A 16,342-nucleotide genomic window follows, 5' to 3' on the forward strand; every position below is an offset into this window, starting at 1 on the left:
ACGGCTATTTAGAGAACGTCTTATAGAGCATTTGGTGTGCAGTGTTGTCTGCGGACAATGAGGCAAAACCGTGTTTTTCATTAAAAAATGGAGTATTTTAAATTCCCTCGTCCCTTCAGGAGACGCTTCTTCAATGAGACCGTATCCTGTCTCTTTCTCCCATTCTCTAGGCTCTAAGCCAATTAGGACTGACAGGCATTTGATAAGTCCATTACTTGGTTGCCTAGTAATTAGCCATCATATTGGCTGCCATATTGGATTTAGACAAATGTTCTCTCATGCTACCATGTAAAATATGTCTTGTCGTGATGAAAGCTACCAGAAAAAGTAGGTTTCGTTTAGTCCTAAGGAAGTACGCTATATCCTAGACTAATGCGTGCATATACGCATTTGTAACTTTGTACAGTTAATCGTTAGACAACAGTGTTGCCAGGTTGTAAGGTTTCTAAGTGGCAATAAACAATGCCATATTTAAATTCATCGGCCTCAGAAACCTATAGTTTGACACCAAAATTATCTTTCTAAGTGCCTTGGTTCACGATCTCTCTCATTATATATATATATATATATATATATATATATATATATATATATAGAGAGAGAGAGAGAGAGAGAGAGAGAGAGAGAGAGAGAGATTTACGTAGGGCGGCGGCCGTATTGGAAAATGACGGCTACTAGGATAACACCTCAAATTTGAAATATATTCCCAAGACATTATTTTAAAAAGAACTTAGGGGACATTTTTTACGGACACCTATATATGAGGGCCAGGACTTTACATTGTCGGAATCCTGTGGGGGCACACCTCTTTCCCCCTTCCCTTCGCCACTACTGTATGCTATAATATTTGTCCGGAAGGGAAAAAAATCCCAAAATAACAGCGTTTTCTGATATATACTGTTCTTCTCGCGCACTCTAGAATGCAATGAAATGAAATCTTTGAGTTTTACGTCCCACGGTTATGCCGGTTAGGCTAAAGGAGACGGTAATTATGAGAAATGAATGAAATGGTGGAATGAAGAAAGTGGGAGGAAACGGGAGAACCCCGAGAAAACCCACGCACACGGTGTTTGACCACCTCAAAGTTCACTTGGTGGGAGCAGGGTTTGAACCAGGGTCCCTATGCACCAGAGGTGAACGCTCTACCACTGAGCCACCGCGGCCCGCACTCTAGAATGCATCTTGATTAACTTCCAGAGGTAACGGGGAAAAGAGGATACTTCACACCATATCGTCCAGTCTCTTAGTATGGAACCATTGAGGCAGACAAACTCTATAAAGCTAACAGTATTTGGCAGCTGACAGGTAATCTCAGAAACTGGTCGAGAACCTGTTTCATTCAGACATCCACCCCCTTCCCCTCCATTTCACCAACCCCCGCTCTTTCCGCGGCCAAGCTTAGAGTGGGGCGTGACTTACCCTCGTCAAACTTTGACAGGTGGACTTTAATACTTATATTAAAATACTATTTTTTAATTGGCGTATCAGATATGGTTGTGATTAAAACTATTAGAGTCGTTTCTTCTCAAGGAATAAAACAAAAAAAGTTGATCTTTCTACCATAATTGGTTCCAAAGTTAGACATATTATAATTTGTATAAAAAGAAACTAATTTATTTATTTTTTAATAATTTATTTCTGCTAAACTAGCAGACAAATATACAATTTAAGTATTTCAACCCGTTAATAAACTTCTGTAGAATGCTGCAAAATTTTTCTTTCCCATTAGAGATACCCAGTTCCTTAGAAACCGAGGAAATTCGGTAGCCATGTTCTCCCCATAAGGTCCAATATAAAAATTTTTGTGCCGAGAAAAGGTAGATCATCCCGTTAAATTGCAAATTGATTTTCATCGTTCTTCTCGCCTACTCTTCATACTTTTTCTCCACTCCCTGATATTCAGGTTCCAAATACCAAATCCCGATATTCCCTCTCCCCATTATTTGTTTATTTAACTAAAATAAGTAAATTTGATTTTCCTTCTTTATTTACAAATAATAAAATATTTGGAATTTTATCTTATCTCCCCCTTTCAAAAGTTCTTGAGGTACACTATGCAATACAATACCCCACTCTGGAAAACATTAGGAATGTATAAAATACAATCGGAGATCTCATCCAAATCTCCTGTCCAATGCAGTTATGGTGTGGTGCTTGAAGTAATCGTCTCTACATTTCCTTCACGGTTTGGTTAAAATATCCCTTTATTTGGATAAGTATATACTGTAGCCTGTTAAAAATTTTCTGAACATTTGGAAGCGATGTAACGTAATGCCTATAAATTAACCCTCCTCCACACATTAAGATTGTCACTTTTCCAAAATTTAAGTAATCTGAAATCCATTCTATTTAAGTAGTAGTTAAAGTTTAATCCAAGTCGCCCGATCCCTCCCCCACCTTGGATCCACGCTTGCCTGGATGGCCTAACCAGGATGTACGGACTCGGGATTTGAACTCGGAATCTTACGATTAGTAAGTGCAGCACAAACTATGTACCAGATACTATTTTAATATTGTCTTTTCTTCTTAATTAAGATTGAAGGAAATTTTGATAGAACTACTAGTAAGAGTTATGCCTAGTACGTAGGATAATAACAAAACATTTGACCAAAGAACGTAACTTTAAATTAAAATTGAACATCTCTTTCGAAACAACAATAATAATAATAATAACAATAATAATAACAATAATAATAATAATAATAATAATAATAATAATAATAATAATAATTAAACTGACTTATTCAGCATATATTTGAAAACTTGGTCCTAATGGCGTCAACCCTCTGGTGCATGGGGTTCCTGGTTCAATTCCAGCCCGAGCAAAGTAGGCTTTGTTGTGAGCACCGTGTGCGTTGGTTTTCTCGGATCCTACCGTTTTCTCCAACTTCCTTTACTCCAGCATTGTGATCCGTCTCATGCTTGTGTCCTTTAGCCTCGGTGCATAATCATAAGACGTTAGGCTAAAAAATAAAATAGCGGCGTCAATAGAAATTCGATACTTAATCAACATAACTTCTTATTTTTGCTTCGCTTTCACATTGAGATAATTTAGTCAGTACTTTTAGGCTGTGATATGTTTTTAAAGAAAAGTTCAGTTAATTTATTGTAAAACAGACATTTTATATTGTAAAGTCTTAGTTTATGCTTCTTTTTCAGTTGAACTAGTTTCAACTATGCTTAGTTTACCATATTTTTAAAAGCAACACAATTTTATGTGACACACTGCAACCCTGTCTATCGGAGATATTTCATAATAGCCTGCAGCGAAACCATCCATCCCCTTTCTGGTATTTGCTAAGAATGCATCAGGTGTCCCTTCTGTTTCGGTTGATGATCATCAGATTAAGAAAAAAGATAACCACTTTAGGAAATGACTCTAGTTTAGAGACTTGAGGAAATAGACACTTGGGCAAATGACCCTATTTCATCGATCAATATTTAGAAATTCACAAAGAAGACTCCTTCTGAATTTCCACTACATTTCACAAAATTTCTTTACCATAAAGAGATCGAAATTAAAATGTTATTGATGTGGTCACATACAGAATAAAATTAAAAAGTTTACAATGATTATTGGAAATTATTGCTGTCACCCATTTCGAACAATTTAGAAGCACATAGTTTTTAATGTATTGAAATTTTGTTTCTTATCGATAGTATGAAACGTTGTAAAGAGTAGTAACTTTCCATAACTGTTCTCCTAGTGAATTTGTAGACAACCAAAGGTAATTTTGTCAAGTTTAACAAAAAGTCCAAAATAAGAGACTTGAAAACAGCTTTTATTTGAAAAAGGATACATAATGATCGTTTTTGGTTTTTGCAATGGCCTTTCCAAGATTAATAAAAATTCAGCGTAGCATAACAACAAAAGCTGCTTTTCTTTTATATATATATATATATATAATGATTGATAAAGTGAGTGTAGGGAGCGCCGAATTCTACTTCGCCCCGGGCGCCGAAATCTCTAGCTACGGCTCTGGTGCCTGAATAAAACGAAAGCTCGATTTAGGGGCCATTCAAAAATTCTGTTGCCCTTGATCCAAAAAATCTAATATATTTCATTCAATAAAAAAAAAAATCTTGTACGTCTTATATCTGAAGAACTACATATAGTGCAGCCAAACCAAAACTATCACTTAACTCAGCATGATGTGCTTATTCCGAAAGTAATACGAAACCTTGATTTAGGGACCGTCCAAACGTTTGTAGCCCCTGATCCAAAAAGTCCAATATATTTCATTCAATCAATAATTTTATTGTATGTCTTATATATGGAGAACTACATATAGTGTAACCCAACCCAAGATATCACTTAACTCAGTGTGATATGCTTATTGCGTAAAAAATATGAAAAGTCGATTTAGGGACCGTCCAAAAATTTTGTGGCCCGTTATAAAAAAAAAATCCAAAATATTTAATTAATCGAAATTTTTCTTGTACTCCTTATACCTGGAGAACTACATATCTGGAGAAAACTCGATTTAGAGACCGTTCGAATATTTTATGGTAACTGATCCAAAAATTAATATTAGCCAAGATCATAATACTTTGATCCATTTTTTAGATCATTCCTAAAATTCTTGTTTTTATCCAATCTTTCTTTTAAACAGTATCACTCTCTTTGTTCTCAATTTGAAATTTATCAAGCAATTATAAAGCATTGCTTATTATCCAATTTGTATTCGGTGTAGAGCTTCAATTTTCTCAAAGTTTCAAATAAGATAATAAAATATGATTTACTATCGGAATTCGTGTCAGGTATTATTATTACTTTTATTGGTGTTTTCCTTTCTTTCAATTGTTAAAACAAGAAACTACCTTGCACTGTCATAAAATATGTGCTCTTTTCCAATAGCATAGTAAGTGCTCATATAATTTTGAACTTTAAAATTAAGGATTGAATCAGTACAAGAAGTACAATTTGGATAACGAATGACTTATAATTGATGTTTAGTGGCGTACTGAAGTAAAGGGATTAAGGACTTTGAAACCCCCCTTGAGCAAGGTATTATGCAAAATTAAGCACGTTTATCATATTAGCACGTTTATGTATATAAACACTTGATATTATATAAACTTGTGTTCCTAAAGCCCCTGAACCCCCTAAACATTTGCGTAGAGTACTGATTGTGTTTCTCTTATTATTTTAACCGTTTTATGCTTTGAACGAAATTTGAAGTGCAGGAACCCTGTGAAGGTGACCACCTTTACTATAAAAATTTCTTTAATGGTTCTTAGTTTTTCTTCAAAACAATCAATAACGAACGAAAAATAAATGATTGAGTTTGATTTTAAATCGAAATTTGAAATACCACCAAAAAGTTGGCCCACCCAACCTTATTTTGTAAATGACTCTTAATAATTTTCAAAACAAACTATTTCCTCTTCAAACCAATCAATAAGAAAGGAAAACATGTTATTAGCTTGAGTATTGAATCGATATTTAAAAGCAGAAAAAACAGTATGAAGTTGACCACCAAATGTATCCTGGAAATAGATATATTTTACTGGTTGTTTTGAAACAAGTGATTTTTTCTTCAAAATAAGCAAACCGCCCCGAAACAAATCACCTTCATCAACATTATTTCTTAATTATATTCTTATGTTTTTCGAATCAAATTACTTTTCTTCCAAACAAGCAACAACAAATCCATATCAAACGATTGATTTTGGTCTTGAATCGAAATTTGTAAGTAAAGGAATCAGATTGAATTTGATCACATTCTAAATTTATTTTGTAAATCTCTTTCTCTATTTTTTCGAAACAAGCGATTTGCTCTTAAAAACAACCAATAAGAAACGCTTGGCTTCGGTTTTGATTCGAGACTTTAAAGTGGAGCCAATATGAAATTCCATCACCCATTTCTCTTGAAAAGACTCTTTATGTTTTCCGAAACAGACTATTCTTTTTCAAAATAATTAGTAGCATACGCATATCAAACAATTGATTTTGATTTTCAATCAAAATTTTAAATGGAGGAACAAGGGTAAATTTGGCCATATACCAACTTTATTTTGTAAACATCTCTTTATGTTTTAAGAAAGATACGATTTTTACTATTTTGCTTCAAAAAAGTCAATAACAAACGAAAAACAAACGATTGGCTTCCGATTTCAATTCGAAATTTGAAAGGAGGCAACTTAACATAGGTGCATTGCTTCGCTTAAAAAAAAAAAAAATCCAAACGCAAATTCTAAGCCTACAGTTTTAAAATTGCAGTTACATGTACATACTTCAACTTAGTATACATAAAAAATTACAGCATTATAAAAATATCAGACAAATAATATTATTTATTCGGTATTGAAAACCTCGAATCAACTATTGGAGTTATTTAGCGTATTTTTTTTAATATCACAAAATTAAAGGTGTATTTATTAGGGCATGAATATATTACACACAATATTTTTATACAATTTGTATATATATATATATATATATATATATATATATATATATATATATATATATATATATATATATATATATATATATATATATATATATATATATATATAATTTTTTTAAAAATAGACCATTTAGAATTATTTATCCTTACAATTTTTTATATCCACAAATTCAAGGTGAGGGATATGCGATATTGATATTTTCAGAAAGTGTTGACCACCCTACAGAATGTCGATCCTGTGCCGTGTCGATCCTGTGCCGTGTCGATCCTATGCCGTTTCGGTCCTGTGCCGTTTCGGTCCTATGCCGTGTCGGCCCTGTGCCGTTTCGGTCCTATGCCGTGTCGATCCTACGCCGTTTCGTTCCTATGCCGTTTCGATCGTATGACGGTTCTCTCCTATATATCCTTGAGAAAATAATTGTTACTTAATATTGCGTAATTATAAAATAATGTATTTTTTATTATTTCGATCGTATGAAAGTTCTGCTGTCGATCCTATGCCGTGTCGATCCTGTGCCGTTTCGGTTCTGTGCCGTGTCGATCCTATGCCGTGTCGATCCTACGCCGTGTCGATCCTATGCCGTGTCGATCCTACGCCGTGTCGGTCCTGTGCATGTAACCCTATTTTTCTTCACACAAACCCCATTTCTTCCTTGGCCGGCCTTGGGGTTGTTTCCCATTCAGTTCTATAGATTCACTCGGTGAGCCACGTATTCCGAAGGTCTTTTTCTTACATGCCCAAACCATCGAAGTCTACTTTCTTATTGCTTTTCTCTTACTGTCTTACTCTTACTGTTCCTCGGATCACTTCATTCTTATTTTGTTCTTCCGCATCACTCTATACATCCATTGTAGCATCGTCATCTCCGCAACATGACACTTTTGTTCCTCTCTCTTTTTCGTCGTCCAACATTTCGCTGCTTATAACATGGCAGTCTCACTACTGTTTTGTAAACTTTTCCATTAAGACATATTGGTTCCCTTCGCCCACACAATATTTCCGTCGCTTCTTTTCATTTTGTCCAACTGCTGCTAATTCTGCTGTTTACATTTTCATCTATTCCTTATTTATCCCAAGTACTAGAATTTTTTCGTCATTACCACTTCTTCTTCGTCCAGTCGTATTCTTGTACGAGGGCCATCCGGAAAGTGATACCCGTTTGTGCAAGAAAGACACAGTAGTATATATTAACAAATATACACATTTTTATTGGAAAGAGCATACTTTACACTACTTCTCCATATAATCACCAAGCAAATTGAGGCATTTGTCATACGGTGTGACGAGTTTTTGTATTCCAGCGTCATAGTTCTCCGCCGCCAGCGTGTTGAGATACGTAGTCACGCAGATGGTCTTTGACAATTTCATGCACAATTGTTCGAGACACATTAGGAAAATGTTCACAGAGTTCATCAATTGTGACGCACCGATCGTTCCTCACGCATTCGTCTACTGACCTCAGCAGTTCGTCTGTAATGACAGATGGTCTCCCTAAACGCTCCTCGTCGTGTGTACTCCCCCTCCCCAGGTTGAAGTTGCGACACCAGCGCCGAACAGACGACTCGTCCATGACATTGTCTCCATACACCTCCTTTAATTGGCGATGAATTTCACAAGGTCGAACGTTTCGTGCATTAAGAAACGGCCTTTACTTCACAACTGGCGGGGTTCTCAATCATTATAAACGAGCACAGACACAACACAGGCACTGCTAGCGTCACAGAGCAGGCAGACAAGCCACTGACGCGGTCTGACCTTGCCTAGCGGCTCCCCGAGTCGTCAGCGCTTCATGCGGCGCAAACGGGTACCACTTTCCGGATGACCCTCGTATTTTTGGTTACGCTTTTCCTGAAAGGATAATGTAGATATTCTGTCTTAGTTCTACTAATTCTAACCCCTTTGCTCTCCAATTCTTCTCTCCATGCAGCGCTCCCTTGGTCTCACTCATCAACACCATGTCGTCCTCAAATAGCATATTCCAAGGTGCTAAGTTCTGGATATTCTTTGAAACCTCATCCATCACAATTGCAAATGGTATGGACTAAAGCTAGATCCCTGATGAAGTCTCACCTTTACTGTAAACTCTTCTTTTATTCCAGACGCGTTTCTCACTCCTATCCTATATCCATTATATGTCTCGAGTTATACAGATATATGTGTTCGGAACGCTCTTCTTCAGTCCTTACGAAATAAGACCCCGTGGAGTGACGAATCACGGTACACAATGTGGCGATCCGATGACAGGGTGTGGGTATGGCGAATGCCTGGTGAACGTCATCTGTCAGCGTGTGTAGTGCCAACAGTAAAATTCGGAGGTGGTGGTGTTATGGTGTGGTCGTGTTTTTCTTGGAGGGGGCTTGCACCCCTAGTTGTTTTGCGTGGCACTCTCACAGCGCAGACCTACATTGATGTTTTAAGCATCTTCTTGCTTCCCACTGCTGAAGAGCAATTCAGGGATTGCATCTTTCAACACGATCGAGCACCTGTTCATACTGTATAGCCTGTGGCGGAGTGGTTACACGACAATAACATCCCTCTCCTGTGGGGAATGGACTGTCCTGCACAGAGTACTGACTTCAATCCTATGGAACACCTTTGGGATGTTTTGGAACGCCGATTTCGTGCCAGGTCTCACCTACCTACATCGATACCTCTCCTCAGTTCAGCACTCCGTGAAGAATGGGCTGCCATTTCCCAAAAAGAACCTTTTAGCACCTGATTGAAAATATGCCTGCGAGAGTGGAAGCTGTCATCAAGGCTAAGGGTAGGCCAACATCATATTGAATTCCAGCAGTACCGATGGAGGGCGCCACGAACTTGTAAGCCATTTTCAGCCAGGTGTTCGGATACTTTTGATCACATAATATATATAACTATATACATATCTAGTTATATGTATATGTAGTTCCGGAGGTAAAATATCCCCCCATTCGGATCTCCGGGAGGGGGATGGCTTGGGAAGGACTATTGGACGAGAAAGTAATAATGGGGGCAAGACATACAGAGAAAGAAAGACAAGGAAGAGCAAAAGGTTTAGAATAGGGACATGGAACGTACGTACTATGTTACAGGGTGGAAAATTAGAAAATCTTAAAGAAGAAATGAAACAAAATAATTTAGATTTAGTAGGCGTTTGTGAAGTTAGATGGGAAGGTAATGGGGTATTGAACAGCGAAGGATATAGAATGTTTTACTCAGGTAATGAAAAGGACGGGTATAATGGCGTAGGAATAATTCTTGGAAAGCGCTTAAAGGAGAAGGTAGTGAAAGTAGAATTTATTGATGATAGAGTTATGATGTTAAGACTTAAAGGGAAAACGAAGGATCTAGTGGTGATACAGACATATGCACCGACGACTTCGCATGCAACTGAAGAAGTAGAGGAAAATTATGAGAAAATGGAAGAAATTATAGATAGGGAGAAGAAGGGTGCATGCATAATTCTAATGGGAGATTTCAATGCAGTTGTGGGAGAAAAACATGAAGGTAGTATCGCAGGCAAATATGGTTTAGGCGAAAGAAATGAAAGGGGAGAAGGACTGGTGAATTTCTGTAGACAGAATTCACTAGTAATTGGGAACACTTGGTTCAATCAGCACAAGAGAAGAAGATATACATGGAAATCACCAATAGATGGCGGAAGATATCAGATAGACTATGTTATGATTCAGGACAGGTATCGGAATAGCTTAAAGAACGCGAAGATCCTTCCCGGGGCTGATATTTTCTTTGATCATAATCTTGTGCTGGCAGAAGTAGATATTCAACTGAAAAATGTAGGCAGAAGAAAAGTAGGTAACAAAGTGTTGAATACTGAAAAGTTGAAAAACGAGGAAATAAGAAATCTTTTCGTTGAAAAATTCGAAGAAAAATGTTCAAACGACGAAGGAATAGGTGCAAGTAGTAACGCACGGTGGGAACATATTAAAAGTTGCATACAACAGGCTGCAGAAGAAGCAGTAGGTTACCGCGAACACAAAAGAGCTATAAAAAAAAACATGGGTTACAGAGCAGATGTTGCAGAAAATGAGGGAGAGAAAGATGTGGAAACAGGTTGATACAGAAGAGGGCAGAAAGATGTACAGAAAGTTAAATAATGAATTACGAAGAGAAACAGACAGAGCGAGGGAAGAGTTTTACAAAAGAAAATTCGAGGACATAGAGGAATTAGAAAGAGTTGGGAAATATGAGGAAATGTACAAGGAGGTGAAATCTATGGAATTTCGGAGGAAACAAGGCGGTATTATGATGGCAGTAGAAAATAAGAATGGGAAGGTAGTCAGTGAGAGAAATTAGGTCATAGGAAGGTGGAAAGAATACGTTGAAGACTTATATGAGAGTAGGGATAGACCGTGTAGCCTAAATGTTGAAATAGAAAATGAAGTAGGCGAGGATGATAAAGGATTTAGTATTCTTAGGGATGAGTTTGAAAAGGCTATATCCGAGATTAGAAATGGAAAGGCAACCGGAATAGATAACATACCAATCGAATTCATTAAAAATATAGGAGACAAGGGAAAGAAAGAATTGTTCCGACTATGCAATGAAATATATGAAACAGGAGAATGGCCTTAAGGCTTTCTGAAAACGATCATGATACCGATGGCTAAGAAATCAAACCCAAAGAGATATGAGGATTATAGAACTATTAGTCTCATATCTCATGCAGCTAAAATTCTGCTCCGAATACTGAATAGAAGGTTATATGGAAGAACAAATAAGGAAGTTGAGGAGGAGCAGTTCGGGTTCAGAAGAGGCAAGGGCACAAGAGATGCTATTGGATTATTAAGGGCGATCGGTGAAAGATTTATAGAAAAAGGGAAAGAGGTGTATGTTATATTTATTGATCTAGAAAAGGCTTTTGACCGCGTGAATTGGGAATTCTTGTTGGGAATTCTAACGAAAATAGGGTTGGAATGGAAAGATAGAAGACTCATAAGAAACTTATTCATGAACCAACAAGTAAGTGTTAGGATAGGGGAAGAACTGACTGAAGAGAGTGCAATTGGAAGGGGAGTTCGACAAGGATGCTGCCTCTCGCCAACACTATTTAATGTATATCTAGAAGAGATAGTGAAAAAGACTTTACATGATGAAGATTGTATTTCGGTAGGAGGTAGAATGATTAGATGCATAAGATTTGCAGACGATATGGCGCTTGTTGCAGAATCTGAAAAGAAAATCAATAAAATGTTAGAAAAAATTAGAAAGGGCTTTGAAGAATATGGGATGAAAATAAATGTTAGAAAGACAAAAGCCATGGTGATTGGAACGAAGGGGTCTGTGTCAAATATAAAAGTAGGAGTGGAGAAAATAGAACAAGTGAATAGTTTTCGATATCTGGGTAGTATTCTTAGTAATAACATGAAGTGCGAACGTAAAATAAAAGCAAGGATAGGAATGGCGAAAGAAGCCTTTAGGAGGAAGAAAAGTCTGTTTTGTGGGACCTTGAATAAAGAGTTGAAAAAAAGACTCATAAAATGCTTCGTGTGGAGTGTTGTACTGTATGGGGCGGAAACGTGGACATTACGTAAAGGTGATGAAAATCGACTGGAAGCCTTCGAAATGTGGGTGTGGAGAAGAATGGAAAGAATTAGTTGGATCGAGCAGAAAACGAATGAGAGAGTGTTAGAAATGGTGGGTGAGAAAAGAACACTTTTAGATATTATTAGGAAGAGAAACTGGTTGGGACATTGCCTAAGAAGAGATTGTATCATGAGGGACGTCCTAGAGGGTATGGTGGCGGGAAAGAGAGGGAGGGGGCGAAGGATACTACAATTAATGGATGATATTAAAACAGAATGATCATACGCGAAGACGAAAAGGTTAGCGGAGGACTGTGGAGCATGGAAACTTCTCAGCTGCGGCAAGTGACCTGCCAATAAAGGCAGAATACCTATGATGATATATATATATATATATATATATATATATATATATATATATATATATATATATATATATATATATATATATATATATATATATGTGTGTGTGTGTGTGTGTGTGTGTGTATGTATGTATGTATGTATATCAGTACAAATAAGCAAAGACCAACAAGATTTTTGTCTGCTGCTGTGTGTATTTACTCTGTAAATTTAATTATAAATGCACCGCCAAATCCATTAAGATTTAATCCAATTAGGTTAGATTTCCTTATTTTTCCCTGAAAAACTAAATTTAAAAACTTTTTCTTCATTATTCATTTTTAGTCTTCCTCAAAATGTACTGTATGCTTTCCTTCCATTTGCAAGATAAACAAGTACAGTTATTGGGTTTCAAACTTCGCATCCCACGAGTATTTTTATACGTTATTAGCAAGAATATTGGAAAGTGAGTTACGAGGGTTTTTTTTAAAGAATAAAGCAAATTGATCATAAAAAAGGTTCCCTTTAAAGCTATCTGCCAGTATCTGCACTCAAAAGCAAAAATTTGTTTACAAGCTGTAGGCACTCAAATCCTTGCAGTTTTCGTTTTTGTTAAAGCTTTATTTCAATTAGGTTTTAATTAACAGTATATAAAATTTTGCCATATAAAATGAAGCCTAGCAAAAAGTTTCTTTTTTCACTAGCTGTCAGCATAAAATTCCCCGTTTAAAAAATAAACAAATTACTTAGATGTATCATAGTAAAAGAGTTATGATTCAGTGTAGTCATGTAAGATTGTGGAGGACAATATTGCGTCCTGCTTTTTCATGCTATCTTCACTACATAAATTTAATTATCACTGTTTATATGTGTTCCATCATCTGTTTCCTTTGACCTACGGGTCAATAACCATAAGTTGTAAAAACTATAAATTACACCCAATAAAAGTGTGACTGTTATACTTAAGAGCCTGACATACTAAAATTAATACAAAATTTACCATTTTTCTTTTGCTTGTTTTTCGTAAGTGAAAGGAGATAATGAAATGCAACTTACCACAATCATAGATAATGTCATTCTACAAGAGAAAACCTGAAGAATTCTCAGTGTTGCAATCCACAGAAATTACAGTATTTCTGGAATAACGTTTTCCCAAAAATCTAAGTTAAGGCAACGACTAGAGGAATGAACTCAACTCTATTTGATTACGTATCATGTTGTTTCGGTATCCTGTGAACTACTTTTTAATTAACATTATTATTTAATTTTAATAACTGTATGTTAGAACTATTTTGTTTATTACAAACTAAATACAATATTGTTTTAAAAAAAAATAGTTCATAGGATTCCAAGACAACATAACACATATTCAAATGCAGTTGAGTTTGTTCCTCTAGTCGCTGCCTTAACTTAGATTTTGCGGAAATGTTAGTCTTGCAGCACTGTAACTTCTATGGATGACAACACTGAAAATTCTTCAGGTTCATACTCGTATTTTCTGTTGTAGAATAACATTACCTACGATTGGGGTAAGTTGCATTTCATTATCTCCTTTCACTTATGAATAAACAAGCAAAAGAAAAGTGGTGAATTTTGTATTATTTTTAGTATGTCAGGTTCTTAAGGGAAAGAATGAATAAATTTTGTTAAAACTTCTCTAAAATGTATATAGACCTACACATATACACAGTGAAGTCCATAAATTGTAGGACAAGATATCAGAAATTTTAAAGAGTATTCTTTTTATAATGCTTTTATTAGCTTTTCTGTTTGTTAGAGTTAAATCTTGGAACTTAAACATCTAGCACTTCCATACTAACTAAAGCTCTGAAGTTTCAAAATGAAAATGAAATGATTATTTTTAAAGTTTAACGTCCTAAGATTTGGCCCGTTAGGCTACTCATGAGAGTACATTATTTTCAACGTATAGGAAGATAGCCCCGCCTAACTTTAGAAAATTGAAACAATAACTAGGTCATTCGTTTGTATTACGTTTGTACCGAAAATATTTTCGTTTGTACCATTTTCCTTATAGGGTTACTTAAGAGGTCAACGGGGGGGGGGGCTATCTTGGCGCCAAGATAGCCCCCCCCGTATCGCAGCACAAAATATTGAAATACACCATTCGAAAGCAAATAGTTTGTTTCGAAAGGTTTTGTTTGTACCCTGATAGTTTTCGAGAAAGAGGGGATGACATTTGGGGGGGGGCTATCTTGGCGCCAAGATAGCCCCCTGTTGACCTCTCAAGTAACCCTATAAGGAAAATGGTATAAATGAAAATATTTTCGGTATAACCGGTACAAACGTAGTACAAACGAATGACCTAGTTATTGTTTCAATTTTCTAAAGTGGGGGAGGACTATCTTGCCATACGTTTATTTTCACGTGTTTAAAATTTTATCTTATCGTTTTGCCGTAAAATTAACTGTTTATTAACAAAAATAATTATTCAACGTCTGCTGCATTTATTACCCACATCATCATGGACATTTGGCTGGTTGCAGGTGACTAGGCGTTCTGACTTCATATCAACAAGCTTAAGCATTTTTCTTCTCGTAATAAAGGGAAAGAAAGTATGTCTTCTCAAATGAAATTTAAAATAATGAATAAAGACTAAAGAGTAATTTTTAAACAATGCTTTTATAAAATGCACTGAAAAGGCGAATTGAAAAATGCATTAAGGAAAGATTATTTATATATACGAGGTCGTGTAGAAAGAAACAGGACTTTCTAAATATAATGGCTCTTACCATTTGCGGATGTTATTTAGATTTATCTCCTTAAAAATGTATCTTTTTTATTATTGATACATCGTTCTCACTATGTCTTTCACTGCTGGAACGCACTTTTTGAAATATCCTGGAGATCTCATAGTAATTTGTTAAAATCTTTTTAATAAATTGGAAACAGACATCTTTTAGGGTCAATTTCATCTTGTGAAATACAAAGAAGTCTTCAAGTGCCAAATCAGGCGAGTAGGATGATTGGCGTACAACGGTCATATTGTTCTTTGCCTGAAACTCTCTAATTAGGAGCGCCGAATGGCTAAGAACATTGTCATGATGCAGCATCCATGTTCCATTTTTCCAAGTTCCCGGTCTCTTCTTTGTCACAGTGGCCCTCAAAAGCTTAAACACTTTTAAACAATACTCTTTGTTGATGGTTTGACCACATGGGACGTATTCACAATGAGCAGCACAAAGACATCAAAGAAAACGATAGGCCTAATCATAACTTTAACGTTTGAGCAGTTTTGACGTACTTTTTTGGACCTCAGCGAAGATTTTCCCATCCACTGAGAGACTTTGTTTTTGTTTAAACGTCATAACCATAATCTGAAGTCTTGTCACTTGTTATCAGAGATCGGTTGGCTCAATGAAAGGGATAATGATAGAGATATTGGAAAGATGCCACACTATTACCCCGCCTTACACCCGATTTGTTTGCATCATGACACGGGCCGTGATACAAATATAAGAAGGGTGCCATATTAGCAAATCTTACACACACACACACACCTGAAAAGTTATCACGAATAAAGATTCATAAGATTAGTGAAGTATTTTACTAATTATTGCAGAAAAAATATGCATTTAATGGCAATCTATTCATTTTTCGTACTAAACAGATTTTTGAGGAGAGGCTTCGTAATAGAGAGGAAGTACCGGGCATTTGTGTTCGATTGTATGGCGAGTCAGTTATAATGTTTTGTAAGTAGTTATCGCCCTCCTTTGCACGTTTCAAAAAATCTTCACAGATTTTCCCACGTGTTTCCTTTTCCTCATTGTGATTTTAAAAAAGAAGCTAATATGTTGCCTTTTCCGCTTCTGTTCTTTTATCACAAAAACGGCTGGTTAACAGTGATATACATGCGTTGAATTCTCTTCTTAATTCCTACAGACAATTTTCAGTATTCATCGAGTGTCTGTCCTAAAACACCAATAATAATAATAATAATAATAATAATAATAATAATAATAATAATAATAATAATAATAATAATAATAATAATAATAATAATAATAATAATAATAATAATAATAATAATAATAATAATAATA

The sequence above is a fragment of the Thermobia domestica genome, chromosome 4 (assembly GCF_964235325.1).
Source record: "Thermobia domestica chromosome 4, izTheDome1.hap1.1, whole genome shotgun sequence".
Lineage (NCBI taxonomy): Eukaryota > Metazoa > Arthropoda > Insecta > Zygentoma > Lepismatidae > Thermobia > Thermobia domestica.